This window comes from Herpailurus yagouaroundi, unplaced genomic scaffold, assembly GCF_014898765.1.
Source record: "Herpailurus yagouaroundi ecotype Mexico unplaced genomic scaffold, PumYag 185, whole genome shotgun sequence".
NCBI classification, from domain to species: Eukaryota; Metazoa; Chordata; class Mammalia; order Carnivora; family Felidae; genus Herpailurus; species Herpailurus yagouaroundi.
Genome location: NW_024412416.1, coordinates 13043758 through 13069087, shown reverse-complemented (window position 1 = coordinate 13069087; position 25330 = coordinate 13043758). Strand labels below are relative to the sequence as shown.

General features: G+C 45.1%; 1 protein-coding gene across 4 annotated transcripts in view; it reads right to left on the bottom strand.

The window, feature by feature from the left end:
* The window catches only part of MCTP2 (multiple C2 and transmembrane domain containing 2), a 244812-nt gene extending 235339 nt beyond the window's left edge, over positions 1 to 9473 (bottom strand). For all 4 annotated transcript variants that reach the window (XM_040493757.1, XM_040493756.1, XM_040493758.1 and 1 more), the window contains exon 1: positions 9345 to 9473. The gene's annotated coding sequence lies outside the window, so the exon portion shown is untranslated. The remainder of the gene's footprint in view (positions 1 to 9344) is intronic.
* Positions 9474 to 25330: the final 15857 nt, after the last annotated feature.

Genomic DNA, 25330 nt, shown 5'->3' with positions numbered 1-25330 from the left:
TCGATGTGGCTTTTAAAGCAGCCTCTGGGGCGAAGCATTGCAACTCCACACTCAGCCTGGGAAAGCACAAAGCAGTTGCTTCCAAACCCACGACACAGAGAAATACCTGGAATGGTAGATGTCTCGGGTCTTAGAGACTCTCTAGTTTTGGGGTGAAACAATTTTGCCGGAAACTAAGTCAGAGTGGAATGGTTAAAATAGCCCTGGCTCTTGGGATGGAATAGTAGCGGGAAAAAACTAAATTTCCAACCAACGAGGTGACCCTATACAACTTACTCTCTGATTCTCAGTGTTCTCATCTATATAATGGGGACGGCTCCTATCCAGCAGGGTTCCTGAGAATGAGATATGATGCTGTCACCCAGCAGCTCAGCGTGTCAGGTAGCTGGCACTTTTTGGTCTGTTCTATAAACCAGGGAAAATGAAAAACTTCCACTAAAAGAGAAAACATCGATGAAAAGGCATATATTGGCAATGAACACAAAAACGAAGCCATCAATTATTGACTTACAATCTTTTTTCTTAAGTGTATCTATTTGGAGAGAGACAGAGATAGTGTGAGTGAGAGAGGGGCAGAGATAATAGGGGAGAGGGAGAGAGAGAGGGGGAGAGAGAGAATCCCAAGCAGGCTCCACACGAATAGTACAGAGCCTGATGCAGGGCTCGATCCCACAAACCATGAGATCATGACCTGAGCCGAACCCAAGAGTCAGATGCCTAACCGACTGGGCCACCCAGGTGCCCCACGCATTGACTTATAATCTTAAGTTCATGGTGATAAAGGCAGAAATTGACACAAAGCGGAAAGTCAGAAAGGAAATAGTTAATAAAACAACCATATACCAATCTGTTATTAATGACCAGGGCCGCACCTACATGTTCAAACTCTTTGTTTAATCACATAAATAGTTCACGATGTCTAGAAACAATTCATCATGTACCTTCTCTGTTCTGCCATGTCTTCTGGTTCAAATATTAACATAGGAAACTTCCTGAGAACCTTCTTTCTCCTTCCTTCCTAAAGCTACGTGTTTTGGGGGCGCCTGGGTGGCTCAGTCAGTTAAGCATCCGACTCTTGGTTGTGGCTCAGGTCATGATCTCACAGTTTGAGAGTTTGAGCCCCTCGCAGGGCTCTGTGCTGACAGTGCAGAGCCTGCTTGGGATCCCCCCCACCTCTCTCTCTCTCTTTCCCTCCCCCCACTCACACTGTCTCTGTGTCTCTCAAAATGAATAAATAAAATTAAAAAAAAAAAAAAAAGCTAAATGTTTCTGTGCCAGCTCAAACAGATCTAAGAGAATGAAAGAAATACCAGAGAAATTCTGCCTGTTTAGACAGGCCTGAAAGTGCTGAAAGCGACTTCCTCCCAAGATTCCTCCAAGAATCGCCAACACTCAACTATGTTGGAAGAAAGTGCACGGCAAACATACCAAAGAGGAAATACGGACGGAGAGCAGCACAAAGACTTCGAGAAGGGATGGAGACGGTTCACGATAGGGCCTCTTCCAGCAACAGACAAGAATCCCTATCCAAGTAAAGCCTGTCAGTGGGATGACAAACAAAGACAGACAGGTCTGCCAGAGAGACAGACAGGGAAGGTACGCAAGCCTGCAGGACCTCTGGGCCCCGCCTTACTCAGGAGGAAGCAACAGGAGGTGGAAGACTGATCCCAAAGGCCATTTTCAGACTAGAAACCTAGGAACCTGCATGTACAATAATTATGGAATGTTTTACATTAGTCAAGACTGTGAGAGCAATGATGTTGGTTACTGTGGTCCCGGTAATATAGAGTCCTTTTCTTTTCTTTTTTCCTTTTTATTGTTTATTTTTGAGAGAGAGAGAGAGAGAAAGAGAGAGAGAGGAAGAGGGGCAGAGAGAGGGAGACAGAGGATCCTAAGCAGGCTCTGTGCTGACAGCAGAGAGCCCGATGCAGGGCTCGACCTCACGAATCTTGAGATCGTGACCTGAGTCAAAGTTGGACGCTTACCCGACTGAGTCACTCAGGCGCCCCTAGAGACCTTTTCTGATATACTAAGTTCTCAGACTAGACCCCAAAATCTTTCACAATGTCTAAAATAGTCCCCTTCCGACCACCACCAAAAAAATAAATAAATAAAACCCAAATTATTACATTATCACCGCAATCATTATTTTTGTTCGGTCTGGTTTTTGTTTTATTTCTGTAGCACCACCTTGCTCGCATCTTGGATCCCAACACGGTGACAGTCACACAGGTAGGTTCGATACTTTCTTTTTCTAGTTTTCCTGATCAGGTCACAACCTCCCGTGAAGATTTCTGACTTTTAATGGACACAGTTCCTCGTAACCTTGCAGTTCCTCAAAAGCATTCATCCAGCAACTTCTGAAAACAACCTCTTTGTTCTTTCCAAACTTGGCTCCAGGCTGGGGCCCCGGCCCAGAGGTATCTCTGCCCGCCACTGGCTAACGCCAGCTGACCATTCCTGCTAAGTGTAAACAGCTAAGTGTAAACAGCTAAGTGTAAACAGCCTCAGTACTTGGCTAGCACCTTGTGCAAACAGCCCGCTTTACTGTAGTCACTTGCTAAGCTATCCGACTTTGCATCTTTGTAAACTCTCAGGGGCCAGGGAGCTACCCGTCTGATTCACAACAAAAACCTTAGCACATACTGCCTGTAATACAGGCTCAATTACTAGCCTTTGGATAAAAAGAACACATACTTATTCATGTCAACCACTTTGTAACGCATGCTTTAAACAAGCCTTTGGCTCCACTCTGACCACCTAATCCCACCTGATATTCTGCACAGATATTAATCGTATAATATTGGCATCAGCAGCATCTACCAAACAGCATTGGCCAACCTGTATGACCTAGCAAATGATACAATGAGTTAATGTGTAATAAACATGATATATATATCTGATAGATGAGTGCTTTTAACAAGAGAAAGTAACTAAGGGGATAGATGGTAAGCATTTTACCTTAGGACAATTACATGGACTCAAATTCTGAAAGCAAGCTTTTCAGCAAGCCCCTTGTCACTCTCCCGCCCTTGTTTGCTGTTCCACCCCACAGCCCTCCTCCCACGGGCCAGGCTGTCAAACATGTGAAAGGCCAAAGTGAGCAGAGAATTTATCTCCACCCTCTGAAGAATGAGCGGAAGTAAACCTTTTTCACCTTTCCCACCCAAGGAACTGGAGTTTGTTCCTATCCTGCGTTTGCCAGGAGAAATGTCCACGTTTCCTTTGCGAGCTGCTTCTCGCTTATGCCCTCTCCTTGGGAGAGACGGCGTTATTCAATTGTTGATATTACTCAGCCCCTTGAATTATTCAGTTGTTATATCAGCTCCATTATTCAATGCACTCAAACCTCTACCCTGGAATCAGCCAGACATTTCAAACTCACAGTGTCCACAAAACTCATCATTATTCTTTGAAAACAACCTAGTCCTGACTTGCGACACTGGCACCAAACTAGGGGCCCAAGGCACAAACCTCAGCCCCCATACTCCCTTTCTCCCATCACCCACATCCACCTGGTCACCTCTGCCACGTCCAAGATACCTCCCCAGCCTTCAAACACCCCTGGCTTCCCTATTGCCTTCAGCCAAGCCCTGCAATCTCTCTCCTGAACTAATGTAACTTCTTAACTCCGTTCCCACTGACTCACTGCCAGAATTAGAGCAGCTGACTCCATTCAGCCAAGGTATTGCACAGCGAGTTTGTCCCTATCCCTCTGTGGGAATCACACTTGTCCAGCGACCACCATATTTCCTTCCAGTGCCTGATATCAACACTTAGCGCAACGAGGCAGGCAGCAAATGACCATGTGAATGAACAAATGCATGGCTGAGACGGCCAGTACTCTCAGAATTACGTTCCGCTGCCTGCCATAGACTCAAGTTAACATTGGTCTACGCATTTGTCTCCGGACGGGAACCGAACACACGGTAACCTGAGGTCCGCACCCAAAGGCAAACCATCGTTCGATACACTCACACATGGACTCACATCTATAGCTGTGTGTGGTTTGTTTGGTTTTTTTCATGCTGCCTGAAATGATGGAGGTATTCCACGATAAGAGGCACAAAATTGCAGGTGCGCCTGGGTGGGTCAGTCAGTTAAGCATCCAACTCTTGATTTCTCCTCGGGTCACGATCTCACGGTTCGGTTCATGGGTTCAAGCCCTGCATCAGGCTCTGTGCTGACAGTGCAGGGCCTGCTTGGGATTCTCCCTCTCTCTCTCTCTCTCTCTGCCCCTCCCCTGCTCACGCTCGCTCGTTCTCTCTCTCCAATTAAATAAACTTTTTAAAAAATGTACAAAATTATGGGGAATAATTGTTTTCAGGAAAAAAACCAACCAAACAAACAACCGTGACCTTGCAAAGCAAGCATAGGTTTTCTAGATGCCTTCCAGGACACGATGGACAAACACACCATCATCTTTAAGCCCTCTGTGTCCTGGGCAGGGAACTGGCCTTTGGAAGAAAGGCCTCCATGCTAATAGATGAAGCTCACATTCCAAAACAAAGCCACCTTCCACAGTCACCCACAGGAGAAATCCATATGAGCCCATAATCATGCCAGGGAAAGAGGCATCTTCCGTGTTACTCGTCATATATATGCAATCGTGCCCACTTGCTTAGGAAACCTTAGAAATTCACACTAGGAGGGACTGACACAATTCTTCCTCTGTCCTCCGGCAATGTGTCCCTAAAGAAAAGCCTGTTGACCCCAAGTGATCAGCAAATCACCGTGGGTTGTTAAACAGGGCCATTCCAGGTAGCCTTCCAGCCTCTCCGACAACGCCCGCCCACAGCAAGGACACGGATGCAAACTCTCCCGGGCAAGAAGAGAGGGAAGGCGCCTGAATCCTGGCTGAACCGCCTTCTAGCTGTGTGCCCTGGGACATTACCCTGGTGTCTCTGAGCCTCGGTTTTCTCAAATTAAATGGAAGTGTCAACAGGCCCGCTTTGTGGGGTTGTATTCATGATTAAAAGAGTTCGTATTTCTTAGCACAACGCCTGAGTACAATCTAGGTGCTCAATAAATGTCAGTGATCATACTATAAATGATACTTCTATGCCAATCCTAATATATGAGCTTATATGCTCTCTTTATTCCATCTATGCCCTACCAGTGCTCGTAAATACGAAGAGCGGTGGTTCTCAAACTTTGGCATAGACCAGAATCATCAGGAGGGCAGACTGCTATGCTCCAGACATAGAGTTTCTGATTCAGGGGGGCCCGGGATGGGGCCTGAGGACATGCATTTCTAAGAAGTTAATCCCAGTGGGTGCGTTCAGCTGGTCGGGAAGGACACGTTGAGAAGCACTAACCAAGGGGGCCTCACGGCAACCATGGAGGAAGCGTGTAGGTCCAAACCTCCAGGCCTTCTACAGCCTTCCACCTTGGACCCTTTCATCTCACTAACTCCACCAACAATTCCAAACTCAGTTCAAGCAATCAGGAGCCCTCCAGGCTCTAGGCCAGCACCCACAACACTGTGCTGTCATAATAAAACCAGCTCCATGACACCAGGAGCTCGGTGACAAATACGACCTCACCAGAGTCAGTGCTTGGGACAGAGAAAACCCTCAGTAAACGGTGACTGGGAGAGCCAAGCAAACTGAAAGGTCCTGGAGTCCAGCTCTGAGCCTTCCTCTTGGGACTGATCACTAGGTATGAAATGCCGAGTCCCCGATAAGACCAGTATCCCTCCCACCCCAGCCACCGGCCTCAACTCCACTCAGCCAACCATGAGTCCTTTGCCTCCCTCCAACCACAACTTGGTCTCTTACTCTATGAAGGTAGTGAGGTTTCAACTTCCTGCCTCTTACTGGCCTCTATGAGGGCTACAAGCTGCTAGGAGATGCTAAGTGTTCTCAGGGAGAGAGGGTTGCAATCAGGAAGCATTTTTGCGTAAGTATTTCTGGTAAACTGCCCAAAAAGATCTCAGCAGAGAGATGGGAGCCAAGATGGCGGAACAGCATGGAAGTTTTTTGTGTGTCTCGCGTCCATGAAATACAGCCAGACCAACACTAAACCATCCTACACACCTAGAACACTGACTGGAGGATTTATACAACAATCTGCACAATATGAACCACAAAATTCAGCAGGTACACAGCGCGGAGAGGTGAATTTGGGGAGCGAGGAGCCACAGAGGGTAGGGATCTGCTTTTGTGGGCGGAGAGAGGATGGAGACTGGGGATGGGGGGGCGAAGAACAGGGAAAAGCACCCCTCCCCAAAAGCAGCTGGAGAGGAAGTGGAAAATTGGAGAGATCTCAGCGGAGAGAAGACAGGAACCTCCAGCAAATGGTTATCATTTCTTTTTCCATTCTAAATAAGCGTCCGCTTTCCTAACACATTTTGCGTTATTTTTCCTAAAAAGCATCCCCAAATCGAAAATGGAGATCTGCCCATTTCACATCTCATGAATACTCTGCTCCTGGGCTCTTTGGCTTTTCTGGCAATTTCTCTAATTCAACACTCTCTGCCTCTTCATTAGAGCATCTCACCAAGCCACGCACACTTCTACAAACACATTCTAGGCAGGATTTCAAATACTCCTAAAGAGGACTTCAAGGTGTGCTGTCAGCCTATCAGTTTCACTGTCAAATGAAGATAGAGAAAATAAAAACTGTGCCAGGCACAACCCAGGCAGAAGATCCCACCTGATTGTCTCAACACAGGCAAAAAGACTCCCTTAAACACACACACATACACACACAACAACAACAACAAAAAACACCACTGCTTTATTTTCAACACCTTAAGATAATTTAAACACGAAACCCCTCAATTTCTGTGTGTAATTACTCACAATCATAAGGAAGGTTTTAAGAAAGCAAGTTTTGAAATATTACTTAAAATTCAAAGGCTTATTGTCATTCTCATCCTCTACAGTATAACTGCAGTTTGAAAATCACTTTTGTGGTTTACAGGAACTTAAAGAAATTCTGAGCTGTTATGGATCATTCTTACTCAAAGGCTAAACTTGGGATATTAGGATTTCTTCCCAAACAAGCACACTGCAGTACTCTACACTTCTAGAGATTTAAGGAAAAATGGGTACATCTTTTAAAGTAAATGTTATGTCGGGGCGCCTGGGTGGCGCAGTCGGTTGAGCGTCCGACTTCAACCAGGTCACGATCTCACAGTCCGTGAGTTCGAGCCCCACGTCGGGCTCTGGGCTGATGGCTCAGAGCCTGGAGCCTGTTTCCGATTCTGTGTCTCCCTCTCTCTCTGCCCCTCCCCCGTTCATGCTCTGTCTCTCTCTGTCCCGAAAATAAAAAAAAAATAAAATAAAAACGTTGAAAAGAAAAAAAAAATAAAGTAAATGTTATGTATATTCATGTATGATTATAGATTTCTACACACAAAGTCCTTTCTAGGTGATGATGATGGATTCCATTCATCTGGAAGATATGAAATCCAGCTGCAAAAATGTTAAAAGCTATGAATAATATGAAAACTGGCTGTCCCCTCAATGCGTAATACCCAAGGAATGCCTACCAAGTTTTACTGACTTGTCCCAGTCGGATATGTCGGGTCCTTAAAAGTATGTTAAGGAAGACACATAATAAATTCTGTATTAAAAAAAAAAAAAAAAAAAAAAAAAAAGAAGAAGAAGCTGTTCATCTTCTTGTCCCAGACTGACCATGGTTCAACCACACAAAGAGAATAAAAGCAACACTCATACACGACAGTGACCTTCAGTCCCGGGACGTGGATTGTTCTACGAATATAAATTTGAGTTATTTTCCATTCAATATGGCAGATTTACACTGTTGGCCTCACAGCACTGAGGAGTAGAAAAAAAGTAGGCGTTTTGCCCTCGGACATAGTTACCTGCCACTCTCAGGTGCTCTAACAACCTTGAACAAATTGCTGAATTCTTCCCTGCCTCTACCGGGGGAAGAATACCTATGGTGTGTATTTTATGCAGCAAGATAAAGTGCCCAGCATGGTGCATGGCGCAGAATGGATCCTTAACAATCTTATCTTATTTTTTTTTTCAACGTTTATTTATTTTTGGGACAGAGAGAGACACAGCATGAACGGGGGAGGAGCAGAGAGAGAGGGAGACACAGAATCGGAAACAGGCTCCAGGCTCTGAGCCATCCGCCCAGAGCCCGACGCGGGGCTCGAACTCCCGGACCGCGAGATCGTGACCTGAGCTGAAGTCGGACGCTTAACAGACTGCGCCACCCAGGCGCCCCAACAATCTTATTTTAAAGAACAGGTTTGATGTCCCTGTCGGGTGGGTGGCAGGCCAGGCTAACGACAGTCTTCAGAGATTTGCATTCTCCCTGCATTTAAATGCTTATTAGCAGAGATTAAAGAGGCGTCCCTGTGCCATTGCCCTTTCTAAACACCCACCTGTGAGGAATGAGTGCCCTAAAATGCCCCCTTCGTCCCAATACCCGTGCTACCAAAAGCACACCAACCTGGCTCCCGCAGAGGTTCGCCCTTAACAGGCAGACAACCAATACGTATTGAATTCAAATGCTGCTGACCCAAACAAAAAAATGAACGCTAATGGAAACCATAATCCATAGACCTGTCTGCCTGAAGTTCCGCTTCTTGGGAAGCAGGTTTTGTAAAGTTCTAGGGTTCACCTGGAAGCTGTCTGGTAGCCGTAAGTGGCCCTCGCCGAGGTAACTTCCAGCCCACACTTACGTAAGGACCCACACGCCGCCGAAACCCTCAGACACCGCACACAAGTTCGTTAAGATGTGTTCACCCCTTTAAGGAAACGCAACCATCTTTAAAAGCCATCAGCGCCCCCAATTTGCCTAACAAATGGACAGAGCGCTGGGGAACTAACTGCTGAAGCCATCGCCTCTCAAGTTCACCATCACCGTATTTTTTTTTTTTTTTTTAACGTGCGAGAGACCCCTCTGTAACCCAGACAAGTCTTCTAAAGCTTTCAGCTGTCGTGCAGCTGCGCTAGGCACCAAAGCGGAACCTCCAGGTCTCCACGGAGGGAGCGCGTCAAATCCCACCCAAATGAGGGGCTGACCTCCGCAGAAAGAGCCCGGGCGGTGGCGGTGACCGACCCCACTGCGCCCAGAGGCGGCCAAAGGTGTGCCTTTTCAGAAGCCAAGAATTCCCGCGGCAGACTGCCCGCCCCTCGTGCGCCCTCCAGGACTAGCCGCCGCGGACTGCTGCCTCCCGTCCTTGCCACACCTTCTGGGTCCCGGGAAGGAGTTTCCCTGGATTCCCATCCTGAGCCCTCAGGGTCCCCGACCCCTCTCACCTCGGTGGGGAGCACAGACGCCCACCCCGGGAGAGAGCAGGCGGCGCCCCCGCGCCCCTCCCGCGCGCGCTGCCAGGTGCGCCCCGCACCGCCCCTCACCTGTCGGAGGTTGCGTCCCCGGGGGCTGCCGAGGGGGTCAAGGCGCGCCCCTCGCTTGCCGGGACCCGCCGCGGCTGCCTCTCGCCGGCGCAAGAGCAGCCGAGACGCGGCGGGGGCGAGGGCACCTCCGGGGCCGTGCGACTTCCTTGGCCCCCGCCCGCCAGCCCCGCCTCCAGGGGGCGGAGGTGGCCGCGCGTCACCTTGGAGCCACCTCCCACCTAAGCGCGGGCGCGGCCCCTGGTGGCTCTGGCGGCTGCTGCCTCTGGGCACCCGCGGGGCGAAGAGGAAGAGATCACGCTGAGCTGCCTCGTCTGGCCCGGCTGCCAAGAAAAGGAAGATACGTCCCAGCAGCGTGGCGGTGACTGGGCGCGGAGTTCACCCGCGTTTTAGTGCGACGTGAGGAAAGGGGACAGCTGTGACTTGCGAACTTGTCATCGCAGAGTACCGTGTCTTCGCGGATACGCAGAGGAGTGCCCCAGGGTGCCACCGCTCCCTAAGGGATCGGTGGGGAGGGCGCAACCTCCGTGTTTACCACCCTGACCCTGGCAGGAGATACCAGGCACCACATCCAGCCCGTGCCACGGGGGCGCGACTGCGGGTGCAAAGCGGCCACCCAGATGCGCCGAGCTCTTTGTTCTCTGAACCTTGGTTCCTCGTCTGTGAACATTAGGCCGATCTCCGTGCCCAGTGCGCTGAGAACTCGTGCGCAGGGACCCTTAAAGCCGGCTGGGTCCGATGACTGGCGCGAAGGAGTTCAGCAAATATTTGCCCTTTGGTCCTTTCCCTTGAATTCTTTTTCTTCCTTCCTCTCCCCTTCACGCTAAACTCTTCTTCTGTGTACTCTTAATGTCTGCCTGGTCAGTTTCTTTCCCCTTCGATTAAGGAGCCCCTGTCTACTGGGTACCGAGTCGGTCTTGCAGGTGGCTGAGGAGGAGATAAGGAAGGATAGGAACCCCCGCCCCCACCGCCTCCCGAGAGGCCAGAACCCCACACCCCTCACCCCCCCACCCCCCATCAGAAATCAGCTACAACAGAGGTTTAGGAGCTAACCTGGGTGTGGGACAGACCCTGCGTCCCACAGGTGGTTGTAGGGAGTGGGTGGCCCTGAGCTGGAGAGTTTAACTGGTGTCATTGGTGGTTAAGCCGAAAGACCTCATCAAATCCTGTCTTGGCAACAGATGCTATAAACCCGCCAGTTCACTTAATGCCTCTGAATGTCTACTTTCTCGTTAATAAACTGGGATTCGAATAATAGCTGTTGTATAGATTCTGAGAAATAATTAAATGCTTTTCGTAAAGTACTTACCGCAGCGTCCTTAATAGGCACTTATCGAAGGTTGGCTACTGAGGAGGGGCGCCTGGGTGTCTCAGTCGATTAAGCTTCCAACTCTTAATTTCGTTCAGGTCACGTTCTCAGGGTTTGTGGGTTAGCGTCCAGCTTGGGACTCTGTGTTGACATCCCGGAGCCTGCTTGGGATCCTCTCTCTCTCTCTCTCTCTCTCTCTCTCTCTCTCTGCCCTCCCTGCTTGGGCTCACACACTCTCTCTCCTCTCTCTCTCTCAAATAAATAAATTAACATTAAAAAATTAATAAAGGTTGGCTAATGATGATAATAGTATGGTCAGACATGGAGGGGGCCAGGAAGAAAAATATTTAAAACGCATGAGCCCTTGGGCAGAAACAGAGCTGCCCCCTTCATGAAAAGAATACGTGAGGCGCCTGGGTGGCTCAGTCCGTTAAGCATCTGACTTCAGCTCAGGTCATGATCTCACGGTTCGTGAGTTTGAGCCCCAAGTTGGGCTCTGTGCTGACAGCTCAGAGCCTGGAGCCTGTCTCGAATTCTGTCTCCCTCTCTCTGTGTCCCTTCCCTACTCGTGCGCTCTCTCTCTCTCTCTCTCTCTCTCAAAAATAAACATTAAAAAAATTGTTTTTATTTTTTTAGATTTAAAAGAATTTTTTTAAGTTTTGTTTACTTATTTTTGAGAGAGAGAGACAGAGAGAGTAAGGGGGGGTGAGTGGGGGAGGGGCAGATAGAGAGAGGGAGAGAGAGAGAATCCCAAGCAGGCTCTGTGCTGTCAGCACCAAGCCCCACGCGGGGCTCGAACTCACACACGTGAGATCATGACCTGAGCCGAAACCAAGAGTCAGATTCTTAACCGACTGAGCTACCTAGGCGCCCCAAAATTGTTTTTAAATAAATAAAAATTTAAAAACAAAAGAATACTTACAGTATCAGCTACTGCTGATGAACAGAATCACTCACCACTTTCTGGGCTTAGCATACAACACAGGTTCACATTTAATTTTCACAAACCTGTGAAGCAGTTCATAATATCCCTAGTTTAAAATGGGGAGAATTAGCCTCAGAACCATGAAATCCCTGGGCTGAAGGTATGAGACAAGTTACCGGCAGAGTCAGAGAAAAGTCACCTGGGACCTATAGAAAATCTGGGATTTTCCCCCTGTGGCCTCCCTGCAGATGCATCACCAGCCTTAGCGAGGGAAGGTTCTGGAGGGAAAATAAAGGGTAGAAAGGAAAGGAAAAAATAAAAGCAGGGAAAGAGCCTTAAACAGGAGAAGTTAACAACCATACCTTAGAACCCACTAATAATACAACAAAATTAAATTGTGTGAGTGAACCCACACAAAACGCTTTTTGCTTCCAACTCCTGCCACAGTGGGGTTCCTGTTCTGTGGTTCCTGTAGCCCGACCGCAAGTTGAAAATGACTAGCGGCACTTTTCAATCATTAAATGCTGCAGAAAGTGAAACATTTGAAAAGGCAGAAATCTAAGGTCACACCTTCTCATCTCTCACCGCGATACATTCTTCTGTCAAGCTTCCTTGAAAGTTGTTTTGTTGTTCTTGCTTCTTTACTTGTCCAGGTACATTACCTGCCTCTTTCTAGCATGTTCCATCCAGGAAATAATACTATTGCTTTAACCAACTTGACCTCACCATGTAACCACAAGAAGCACTTAGAAGAGAGGTTGGACTCATATATGTGGCTGATAAATGTTCAATACACTGTTGTGCATTGAATTTCTTTATTTTTTTTTTAATTTTTTTTTTTTTAACATTTATTTTTGAGACAGAGAGAGACACAGCATGAACGGGGGAGGGGCAGAGAGAGAGGGAAACACAGAATCAGAAGCAGGCTCCAGGCTCCGAGCCACCAGCCCAGAGCCCGACGCGGGGCTGGAACTCGCGGACCGTGAGATCCTGACCTGGGCTGAAGTCGGACGGCCAACCAACTGAGCCACCCAGGCGCCCCTGAATTTCTTTATTTTTATGTTTGTTTACTTAGTTGGGGGTATTTTATTACTTTTTTTAAAATATAATTTATTGTCAGATTGGCTTCCATACAACACCCTATACTCATCTCAACAAGTGCCCTCCTCCATGCCCATCACCCACTTTCCCCTCTCCCCCATCCCCCATCAACCCTGTTTGTTCTCTGTATTTAAGAGTCTCTTATGGTTTGCCTCCCTCCCTCTCTGTTTGAATTTCTTGATGCAAACAAGTTTTGAACCAAGTCTTATAGGCACTGTCCATGATGTTGTAATGGTTACTTTAAAAAACAAAAAAATTAAAGTCTCCTGTCTTCTCTGTCTGGCCTTCTTAATTCACATGAATATCAAGTTATCTAGCCTCTGAAGAAATAACCGTAGTGTCAATATGATATTTGTGGTGGAGATTTCCCACTCTCTACATTTATAGTAGAGTCCTACAAATACAATTGCTTTTAGATGCTAGACAACATATGCTAGGTTTACGGCAGTCTAGTAATTTCACCTGTTCTTTTCCATTTTGAATGGCAGATGTGGCTTCTACACACCCCATGTGCTCCTTTGCTACCACAGCTGATGCTTCCTGTCATATTTCAGAAGCAACACAGTGCAGGTATGTTAGCAACGTCACTGTGCCTGTTTGAATCAACAATAGCAATTTAAGTAGGACAAGTGCAGTGGCTGTCGTTACCTAGAGTCTCTGCCCATGGAGTTAAAAGAGTCTTTTCTAAAAGAGGGATGATCCGGGTGCCTGGGTGGCTCAGTCAGTTAAGCATCTGACTTCAGCTAGGCTTGGATCATGACCTCGTGGTTTGTGAGTTCGAGCCCCGCGTCGGGCTCTCAGCTGTCAGTGCAGAGCCTGCTTGGATCCTCTGTCTCCGTCTCCCTCTTCCCCTCCTCTGTTCATGCTCTCTCTCTCTCTCTCTCTCTCGGTCTCAAATAAATAAATAGATACATTAAAAAATAAATAAACTTAAAAGAGAGATGATCTTGTCTATAAATGCCTAGGAGTAAAAGCTCCAATGCTTCTCTGCTCCTAGGGGATCACAACAGCACTCCTGTAAGATCCTACCAGAGCTGGCCATGTGTTTGATCCAATCCAGCTCTACTTGGAGAACTCAAAGCTCATCTTGGGAATAGAAGTCCCTTGACTTGCTTCTTCTCTTTTCTGGGCTGATAAAATCCAAATTAGAAAAACAATCAAGATATAAATACATACATCTAGACCTACTAGGCGAAGAAACCAATGCCATGGTTAAGGCCAAATTCAGTCTGCTTTCCAAGTGACAGATGTCTACCGAGTGCCATAAGGAAGCATGTGTACTTTGCTACCTGGCCTTGAGAAAATAACACTCCTTTTATTGTTAGTGCAAATAGTCGTTGTTATTATATTTGCTCAGTTTGATTTTTTCTTATCATATGATTGTCATGACAGTTTGTAGAAAGTGTATCCCCTTTTTATAGTGGCAGGGGTAGAGAGACCACATTTAGTGACTCACTCCACACCTAGCTCTGCCATTTAACTAGCTAGGTGTTTTCCTACAGTTGGTAAGAAAAAAAAAAAAAAAGAGTGGTTGGTAGGGTTTCAGTTTCTCGAGCAAAGGAGTGGCCCTAACAGTAAAGGAGTCTGCCTTTCTAATTACTCAGAAGGAAGACATTATAAAATCTTTCTTTGGAAACCAATATCAGCATTTAATTGTCTTATTAATAATAAGCATATGTAACAAACTATTTCAAATACCCAGACATGTATTTAACACAAATTAGCTGGAAACGTTCGCAGGTAGTAACTTGCTCAAAGTTACATTTGTATAGATATTATAATTTTCAAGGGTGAGAATTTCTATGGCCAAGATGAGCATCTGGTAATAGCTGCTTTTAAAAAGTTAAAATTATTGGGGTGCCTGAGTGGCTCAGTTGTTAAGCGTCCGGCTTCGGCTCAGGTCATGATCTCATGGTTCATGAGTTCGAGCCCCACGTCGGACTGTGTGCTGACAGCTTGGACCCTGAAGCCTGCTTCGGATTCTGTGTGTCTCTCTCTCTCTCTCTCTCTCTCTCTCTCTCTCTCTCTCTCTGCCCCTCCCTCACTCACGCTCTGTGTCTCTCTCTCTTAAAAATAAATAAATATTTTTAAAACAATTTTAAACTTAAAATTATTAGAGACATATTTGGGTTGATCTTAGAGCCTTAGGTCCCTATTTATCAGATAATTAAAACAGACACAAATTTATTTTTTCAGGTGAAGCTTGACCTTGCTCAAGGGTACTTCCTCATCACCAACATTTTTATGTCTGGTGATGTAAATTCCATCCAGTTAGCTAATTGCTTAAGCTTTCTCCCAGACGAAACCAGACCAAGAGAGAGCGTTTCACACCATACAGCATTGCTGTGGCCCCACAGAGAGTCACATTGTTGGATTGTTTTCTAGTGTGCTGTCATTGGCCCTAGCGTGGAGCATCTCAGAATCTGTCTTGAGAAGTGGGTTGTTGAATTTGCACTTGGAATGTTGGCCAGGGTTATTGTTCTTAAATCCCAGTGCTTGTTTTAAGATGATCCAAGGTAGGGGTGCCTGGGTAGCTCAGTGCGTAGGGCACCCGACTCTTGACCCCAGGGCTCAGGTCATGACCCCAGGGTTGTGAAATGGATCCCTGCATGGGGTTCTGCACTGAGCAGGGAACCTGTTTGAGAGTCTCTCTCTCTGCCCCTCCCCCACTCACACGCATGCTCTCTCTCTCAACATAAACATTAAAAAAAAAAAAAAAAAAAATTTTCTCTCCCACACTCAGACCCCCCCCCCCCCTTTCAGCCGGTTGTAAAAAAAAAAAAAAAAAAAAAAAAAAATCCAAGGTAGAAGTTGTCAGTCAACTCAGGAATGCAAATCTAGGCTTTTCCACAGCCACTGGTTTGTTTGCATCCCTGAGTTCTGCAAATAGCACAACTGAATTGTTTTTCCTTTCTCATTTGACTACTAAACAACCCTCAGAGTGGCTTACCTTCTGTCAAATTTTCAGCAATGCTTTTATGTATATTGTATAACAAAGTTATATTTTTCTACCTGGACTGTTTGTTGTAAGTCTGAATGGAAACTGAAGGAATTTTCAGGACTGGAATGTTAGAGTAATAATTTTCTGTGCAAATAGATGTACATTCGTTGACACATTCACCCACATAGCTAACATACGCTAGGGTCACAAACTAGGATGCCTACAGGGGCCAGGCAAGTGAAATAAATGCGTGGTTGGCCACATACAAGGAAACAAAGGCTGCAGACGTCATACCCACCCAGAGACATTCAAAGTCAAGTATTAACTCTGTGCTGGCCACATAATGCAGGTGGATAGAGGTCAGGTGGCTATGTGTATCCCCTGACCAACAATGTGTCCAGCTCGAAGGTCATCGCTGTGGATATAACATAAATGCGATTGCTAATCCGGCCCTCCAGGGGCTCACATATGGTGAGGGGGAAAAACATGGAAACAAATACACACCATAGCTCTCAAAGGTAAGACTCTGATAACGGCACCTGCAGGATCCAGCAAGTCACAGAGTCAGGGGCAGGAGCCTCACCCCCCGCCCCCCGTAGAAAATATACAAGGGACTTCCCCGCCCCCCGTAGAAAATATACAAGGGACTTAGCAGACACGATGACTCCACGCAGGATTGCTGAGAAAGGAGATCCTCACGGGCGAATCCTAGCACACATCACTGCAATCGACAGGTAACATATTCAGCCAGTGGGAGATCAATTCTCGAAATGAAGCCAGACCTGCCTAGCAATGATTCCATAATTGTTTACTCAAGTAATCAGAAAATTAAAATATAGATACATGGAAGGAAATGATAACCCTTTTAGCGGAGGGCATTAACAAAGTTTGGACTTGAAGCCTCCAGTCTATATTTGTGACTGCTGGGACGTGTAATTTGAATAAGTTTTAATTCATCCAGCCTCCAATTACGGGCTGTAATGATGACCTACAAAGAAAATACAGAATCACTAATTAATGGATTGAAAAGAAGTCGGGAATTACACAGGGCTTTATTAAGTGCATAAAAATAATATTTTCAAGCTGACTTGGTAAACAATTCCCTGCTTTCGTGAGTTTTTAGGTACATATTTATAATGACTATTGTTGCTTCCTTCTGAGAAAAACTTGGCCCAAAATAGAGAATAAAATAGTAAGAAATTTGACCTTAAAACTAAATGAATTTCTTAATTTCCAGTATACATGTGCCCAGTCTTTTTTGTATTATTATTACAGAATACCCTCCTAATGAGTTGTGACCTATCTCTCCTTATTCCGGATGGTTTTTATTGAAATTGGGCCCTACTTGACGAATTTGCAAAATGGAGTTCTTTTTTTTTTATTTATTTATTTTTATTTTTTTTATAAATTTTTTTTTCAACGTTTATTTATTTTTGGGACAGAGAGAGACAGAGCATGAACGGGGGAAGGGCAGAGAGAGAGGGAGACACAGAATCCGAAGCAGGCTCCAGGCTCCGAGCCATCAGCCCAGAGCCTGACGCGGGGCTCGAACTCACGGACCGCGAGATCGTGACCTGGCTGAAGTCGGACGCTTAACCGACTGCGCCACCCAGGCGCCCCTGCAAAATGGAGTTCTATTTCAGCAATTCTCACTTGAAAATCCCAGTTTCAAACTGAGTATGCTTTACCACATACATTCATTGGTAAGACATACTCAAGAATTCCATAAAACTAAGGCAGGAATCCAAGTTATATGCCCATACGGGAGGTTAAAACGTGTTGGGCCTTTGTTAGGTTTTGTGTCTCTAAGGCCTCCTTTACGGATCATGTAAAAGTGCCCATTTTTAGCAAGGTGTGCTCAAGGAGGTCTGTGTCCCCAACAACCTGGAAACTTCCATGGTCACTTAATGATGAAACATGGCAGGAGAATAAAGGACAGAATTAGCAGCACCATGAAAAGTGTGACTGGACTCTGAAGGGCGGAAATTAAAAATGAAAAAGCAAGTGATCAATGAACAGTATGGAGAAGGGAGCTAGAGTTTAAATTGGCAAGGAAAAGCCACTATAAACCATCAGGACAAGAAGATAAAAGTGTGAAGATAAATAATATAGACAATAAGTCAAATGGGCCCAATATAATCAAAGTTCATGCTCCGTGTAGCTGTAAAGTAAGTCAGACAAGAAAATGGATTTTTCTTCTTTGTGATCGCACCTCTCTCAAGGTGTAGCTGTCACTGCAGCTTTTGAAATACAGAAATGCTCTGCTTAATGAAAAGATTAGTAGCCCACCATTGTGTCTTCTCTATTATTCTCCAAGAATAAGAAAACTCATTAGCTCATCGCTGCAAATTCAGCTCAGGTAGATGCATACACTCAATGGGACAAAGGAAAGTGTAATGATAAAGGAGTTATTTGCAAGAATTAATGTTTTGTGTTCATATGAATCATTTCTAACATGAGCCCCAAACGGAAGTTACAATGATCTGTATACAAGCATTGCTTTTATTCCGTTGATATCTTTTTTCTTGTTTTCTCACACTGCATTCTGCTCACGGTTTCCTATATCCACCCTTTGGTTTTCCATCTCTCCTACTGACTGATTCTTTCACTCAGGTGCCTAGACTCGTTGTCGCCAAAATGTAGCCAAATTCTGTCCCATCAAGGTCCAAAATACTGTCTCAGCCTGAGAGAATCACCTATTTTCTCAGCCAAGAATCAGTCCCTCCGCCCAAGAATTCTCATAACAATATCCTTCCCAATCTTATAAACCTTTGATCAAGACCAATTGCTTTTGTCTTTATGACATAGTTATTTTGAGTATCTGTCTTATCTTTCATACATTCATTTGTTTTGCAATTATTTCTAGAATCCCTTCTCAGTTCAAGGGTAAACAGGAGCACAGGATTTTTTATGTTAGACTCATACATACACTCAATGCGTTAATTACCTATTGATGTGTAACAAATACTTAAAAATGGAATGGCTTAAAGCGAGAAGCATTTATGATCTCAGTTTCTACGGGACAGGAATCCTGGTGTGGCTGAGATAGATGTTTCTGGCTCAGGATATATCTCATGGGGTTGCAGTCCTCTCAGGGCTCAACAGAGGCTGGAGAATCTGCTTCAAAACTCACACAGTTGCTGGCCAACCATAGACCATATCGGCTACTCCGTAGGTGGCCTATGTACCCCCTTGTTGTGGCAAAAGATGATCAAAGAGAGAAGGAAAGAGGCCAAGATAGAGCCACCATCTGTTTGTAACCTAATCTGGGAAATGGCATCCCATTGCTTCTACCATATTCTGTTTGGTTTGTTTGTTTGTTTGTTTGTTTTAATGTTTATTTATTTCTGAGACAGAGGGAGACAGAGCATGAGTGGGGGAAGGGCAGAGAGAGAGAGGGAGACACAGAATCCGAAGCAGGCTCCAGGCTCTGAGCTGTCAGCACAGAGCCCGACGCGGGGCTCGAACTCACAGACCGTAAGATCATGACCTGAGCCCAAGTCGGCCGCTTAATGGACTGAGCCCCCCGGGTGCCCCACTGTTACCATATTCTGTTAATCAGGTACAAACCAATAAACCCATCACATACGCAGAGAGAGGGGATGACACAAGAACATGAATGCCAGGAGGCTAGGATTATAAATTTAGAGACCACCTACCCATGCCTGATTAGCAAAAGTATACCCTAAATGTGTGATGAATAATCTATTTAAGGTTTGATGCATTTTTTGTCTTGTTTTGTTTTGTTTTTTAAGTAAGCTTCATGCTCAGCGTGGAGCCCAGCCTTAAGACTCTGAAATCAAGACTTAGAGGTGCCTGGGAGGCTCAGTCTGTTAAGCATCCCACTTCGGCTCAGGTCAGGATCTCGTGGTTCCCGAGTTCGAGCCCCGCATCGGGCTCTGTGCTGACAGCTCGGAGCCTGGAGCCTACTTCAGATTCTGTGTCTCTGTCTCTTCTGCCCCTCAGCTGTTCACAATCTGTGTCTCTGTCTCTCAAAACTAAATGTTTAAAAAAAAATGAAATTAAGACCTGAGCTGAGATCAAGAGAGGGACACTTAACTGACCGAGCCACCCAGGTGCCCCAAGGTTTGTTGAGATTCTTGACCCTGTGAGTTTATGGTTTTCATTGGATTTTGTTGTGTTAAAAAAAAAAATCAAACACCATTTCCTCAAATATTTTCATGACCCCATTTTCTTATTTTTGAAAACTGTATCTATACACACACACTTAATATACACATATATAATAATACACACACAAATACATATATATACATATATATGTATATATACATGTATATATGTATATATATATATGCATATATATATATATGTATATATATATATATATATATATATATATATATATATATATATATATATGAGACTGCTTAATGTTGTCCCAGAACTCACTGCTCTGCTCATTTTCTTTTTTCTTCTTCAGGCTTCTATTTTCTGTGTGTTTCATTTTGAATTTTTTTTTGTTTACTTTTTTTAAATGTTTATTTATTTTTGAGAAAGAGAAAGAGAGAGACAGAGTACGAGCAGGGGAGGAGCAGAGAGAGAGGGAGACACAGAATATGAAGCAGGCTCCAGGCTCCAAGCTGTCAGCACAGAGCCTGACATGGGGCTCAAACCCATGAACCTCGAAATCATGACCTGAGCCGAAGTTGGATGCTTAATCAGACTGAGCCACCCAGGTGCCCCTGTGTGTTGCGTTTTGAGTAGTTTCTATTTCTATGTGGTCAGGTTAACTAATTTTTTCCCTGCCATATCTAATCTGCTATCCAATGACTCAACCTCAAACATAGAGCCTCTCAGTGATTGTATAGCATGTATCGTCTATGAGAGAAGAAACATAACTAAAAAATTTTTTAAACACAGAGAAATGTACTAGAGTCAGGATATCTGAGTCCATAACTTAACTCTTCTTCAAACTATAGTGTCATTTTTCAGGCAGTCAATTTCCGGAAGCGAGATCGGACCAGATCAAAGGTTCTTAGTATTCTCACCCAAAAAGTTCACTGTATTACTGTTATTATTTTCAATTTGGTTATAACAACTATCTCGCTGTCAGCTCTGATAAGCAGGTCCAGCCCTCTTATAATGTCATCAGCAGGCGGTCAGGGGGCTGATGGCCATGACATCATCTCTGTTGCTTCACTGGGTTGACCCAATTCTAGCTCAATGCAAAGAAGCAGCATATTAGCCTTTGCCACCTTATTATGAGAAATAGTCTACTTGCATTAAGTATAAGCCTTTTGGAGTCCAGTGCTTGAATTTTAATCAATCTTTGTCTCAGTATTAGTATTAAATAGTATCTTCGCACAAGTAAGGACGACTTAAGACTTCACACAGGGCTCACCCCTCTGAATATTGGCCTGTCTTTTTCATATCACCCAAGCAGATTTCCAGGTCCCAATGACACTTAGCAGAATTTCTAGGTCAAGACACCGCCTCTCATTCTCTTTGAACCATACCAAGAACATGCTGATTTTTCCTCAAGACACTTGGACAAGAACCCACTGTATTCTAGACTCATAGAACCTAAAAGCAATTGGGAAATGAAGCCACCAAGCATGAAGTCAGTGAGGAAATCTGCCTTCCATGGTAACTGGCAAGCAATCAAAGATATGACTCATGATCCGAAGCACCCTTATGCCCTCCTTCGTCTGTAAGGAGAACAAAGGCACAAATGTGTCATCAAAAGGTTTTTGTAAAAGTGGCAGGCTCTCTCTTAATATACTCAGGTGGGTAATTCCAGTATATCCACATTATCTTTAACTAACGGTGTTCCCGTCCGTCCCAAATCCAGCCCAGTAGCTCGTGTCATATGGTCGGACTTCACACGTCGGGAGCTATTTGCAATACAAACCATATCAGTCATGTGAATTTCCACTTCAAACTAGCTGCCTTTCCTAATTTATCCATTTATCTCCATGGATTTATTCTACAACTTAATCATTCCTTTTTCTATTAATTTCCCTTCTATGTGAGTTGGAAATACTATCAACACCCGAAGATTTGTGTAAGGGTAAAAAAACATTTTGAATGTATCTGAACCAAAGTGGACTCCCAATAAGTTGAATATCTGAATACAGTCATGAGGACAGTGATGATGATGATAAAACTCATTCCATGTAAATTCCTTAAATTCATAGGGCTTTTTTTCAACATTTTATTATGAAAAGTTCCAAACATACAACAAGCCTGTAAGATTTACCATGAAAACGTGTCTATCCACAGCTTAGATCCCACTATACATTTTGTTACATACCCATACAACCGTGTATCTATCGCTCCACCAATTTGTTAAAGTTGGGACATCTTTCAAAGTAAATCGCAGACATTCTTACACATCGCCCCCTCCATGCGTACTTTTAACTAGAATTTTTTTTTTTTTTACCTTAACTTATTTCTTTCGATAAAAATCTTCAAGTATGGGGGCGCCTGGGTGGCTCGGTCGGTTAAGCGTCCGACTTCAGCTCAGGTCACGATCTCACGGTCCGTGGGTTTGAGCCCCGCATCAGGCTCTGTGCTGACAGCTCAGAGCCTGGAGCCTGCTTCGGATTCTGTGTCTCCCTCTCTCTCTGCCCCTCCCCTGTTCATGCTCTGTCTCTCTCTATCTCAAAAATAAATAAACGTTAAAAAAAAATTAAAAAAAATCTTCAAGTATGTATATACTTGTATATACCGTAAATTCACGAGTTTTGATAATAAGTCCATATAGGCAACCAGGATACATAGGTCATTATCTTTACCCTCCCTACCTGTTGTCCCTTCCCAGATGATGCTTCTCTCTGTTGTATAGGCACACACACGTACGTAATCATACACACGTACAGACAGGCTACTCAGTTCTGACAGCTTTTTTCATCACAGATTAGTTCTGCCTATTCTAGAACTCCAAATAAATGGGATAATATACTTGGGGGTGACTGGGTGGCTCAGTCAGTTGACCATCAATCAGACTCTTGATTTCGGCTCAGGTCAAGATCCGGGGATCGTGAGATGAGATCAAGCCCCAAGTCCGGCTCCACGCTGAGCATGCAGCCTACTTAAGATTCTCTCTCTCTCTCTTTCTCTCCCTCAAAAATAAATGAACATTTAAAAACCATGGGGGAAAATTTGTACTCTTTTCTGCAAAGGGTTTTTTTTTTTTTTTTTTATCTCCTCGGGTTTTTTAAGATTCACCCATTCTGTTCTGTGTATCAGAAGTTTTTCCTTTTGTTGCTGAGTGATATTCTATCATATGACTATGTCACAGCTTGTTTATCCATTCTACTGCTAGACACGTGTTCCCAGTTTGAGGCTATTACTACGAAAGTTGCCATAAACTTGTTTGAACAAACCTTTCCGTGGACATATGTGTTTCTTCATTAGGGTTTTAGTCCATAGGGATTGGAGGCCCTCCCCTTCTGTTTTATTCCCTAAATACCCACTGTAATGTCCAGAAGAGAAGCTTAATGCACACGCACATACACGCACATACACACACTTAGTAGCAGACGGCATTGAAATAACAAAATAAAGGGGCGCACAGGTGGCTCAGTCGGTTGATCGTCTGACTTCGGCTCGGGTCATGATCTCGCGGCTCGTGAGTTTGAGCCCCGTGTCAGGCTCTGTGCTGACAGCTCAGAGCCTGGAGCCTGCTTCAGATTCTGTGTCTCGCTCTCTCTCTGACCCTCCCCTGCTCATGCTCTGTCTCAAAAATAAATAAAACATTAAAAATATTAGGGACTGCAGGTCCAGAATGCTGGTCTCAGGAACACTGATAGTGGCACCTGTATCCACCTGGCCCTCCATGTTGCATTAATGTATATTTTGATTTTTTAATATAAATTTTACTTGAGAGAGAGAGCCTGTGAGCAGGGGAGAGGTGCAGAGAGAGAGAGAATCTTTTTTTAATTTTTTTTTTATGTTTATTTATTTTGGAGAGAGAGAGAGAGAGACAGTGTGTGAGCAGGGGAGAGGCAGAGAGAGAGGAGACACAGAATCTGAAACAGGCTCCAGGCTCTGAGCTGTCAGCACAGAGCCCGACACGGGGCTCGAACTCAGGAACTGCAAGATCATGACCTGAGCTGAAGTCAGATGCTGAACCAAAGTCAGATGCTGAACCGACTGAGCCACCCAGGCACCCCAAGAGAGGCAACCTTAACCTGGGTCTATGCTCAGCACAAAGTCTGATGCAGGCTCGATCCCACGACCCTGGGATCATGACCAGAGCTGAAATCAAGAGTGGGACCCTCAACGGACTGAGCCTCACAGGAGTCCCGCATTATGTTTCTAATTTTTTTTTTTTTTTTAAGAGAAGTGTTCTGTGTTCTGATGGGCTGTTTAAAGCAGAAGGCTGTTCTACATCCATCCATCCCGGATGCGGGAGTTGGGTTGTATTTCAGAAGAGGCTCTGCCACAGAGGCTGGGAGATTCAATTCTGATGCCTCGTCCAACACACACTCACTGCACCCCTTTGGGAAAGCCCCTCCCTGACCCCGCCTGGCATCAGCTTTCCAGTAGTCAATTGAGGGCAGGGCGCCTCCGGATCCTTAAAACTACCATGGTGATTAAGGAAAAGCAATTTTAGAATAGTCACTCAATTAATTGCACTCTGTTTTGTCCTCTCTGTTAAATTTCCTTGGGATTTCGGAGCCGTCCCCAATTGAGAACCTTGCCTCTGTTCTCCAGCAATTGCAATGTGGGTGTTACTGTTATTGAGCGCCACCGCGTGCCAGACCCAGCTTTCTGCGCAAATAACCCTCCCCAGTCACAAGGTCATGTAGCCAGGACGCAGTGAAATTTGAACCTAAATTGATCTGAATCTAAAATCTGTGGTCTTAAGCATGTCACGTGGGCCTTTGGAAATAGCATGCGCTCTTTGACTATTTGGGGGAGTTAGCAGGCGTGCATTAAGGATTACTAATGCTAATGATAAACCACCTCCGCTTAAAGCCTCCTCAGCATCCTTTAAATGGCAGTGATGGCTCCTGGCTATGTAGTTGCAAAATAGCTGCATTTCCTCCCAAGCAAAAACCAGCTGGGTTCTGGGTCTTAATGGATAAGGCCACAGCTGCCTGACATAGAAAAAAATACTGCAGACTTTACGCTGAAACCGTTAGCCTTTTGTACGGCTCTATTAAGATCAGCAGGTAGACCAATGTCCCTAATTCCATCTGCGATCCAATGCCTCTCATTTATCGTCTCAGATTGTAAATCTCTTCCTTCTAACTGCCCACATATTTGAAATCCAGTGTCCGTTCTCTCTGATGAACATTTGCTACACATCTTATTTCAGGATAGGCGCGGGGAATGCAAAAATAGTAGATATACATCCTTATTAAGGGATAATTTTCCAAAAAGGGTCAATGGCTGCTACCATACAGATGCAAAATGAACACAAGTCAGAGACTCTATGTAACTTGTTACTAACGAGGGGACTCTGCTAAAATGTTACAACTTGTTTCCAAAGTGGGGAAGCCTGGAGGCACCTGGGTGGCTCAGTCAGTTAATAAGCTTCTAACTTCCGCTGGAGGGCAAAGAGAGACTGAAGAAAACAGGCAGACCCCTCCTGATGGGTACGGGCGGGTTTAATAAACCAGGGAACTTACATACCAAGCTTGTCTTGCACAGCTGCACGATGGGTAGATTTCCACACCTGCCTTGAGAATCTGAAAAGTTGACAGAATGGGGTTCAGTCATGTATACTGTCCACATGA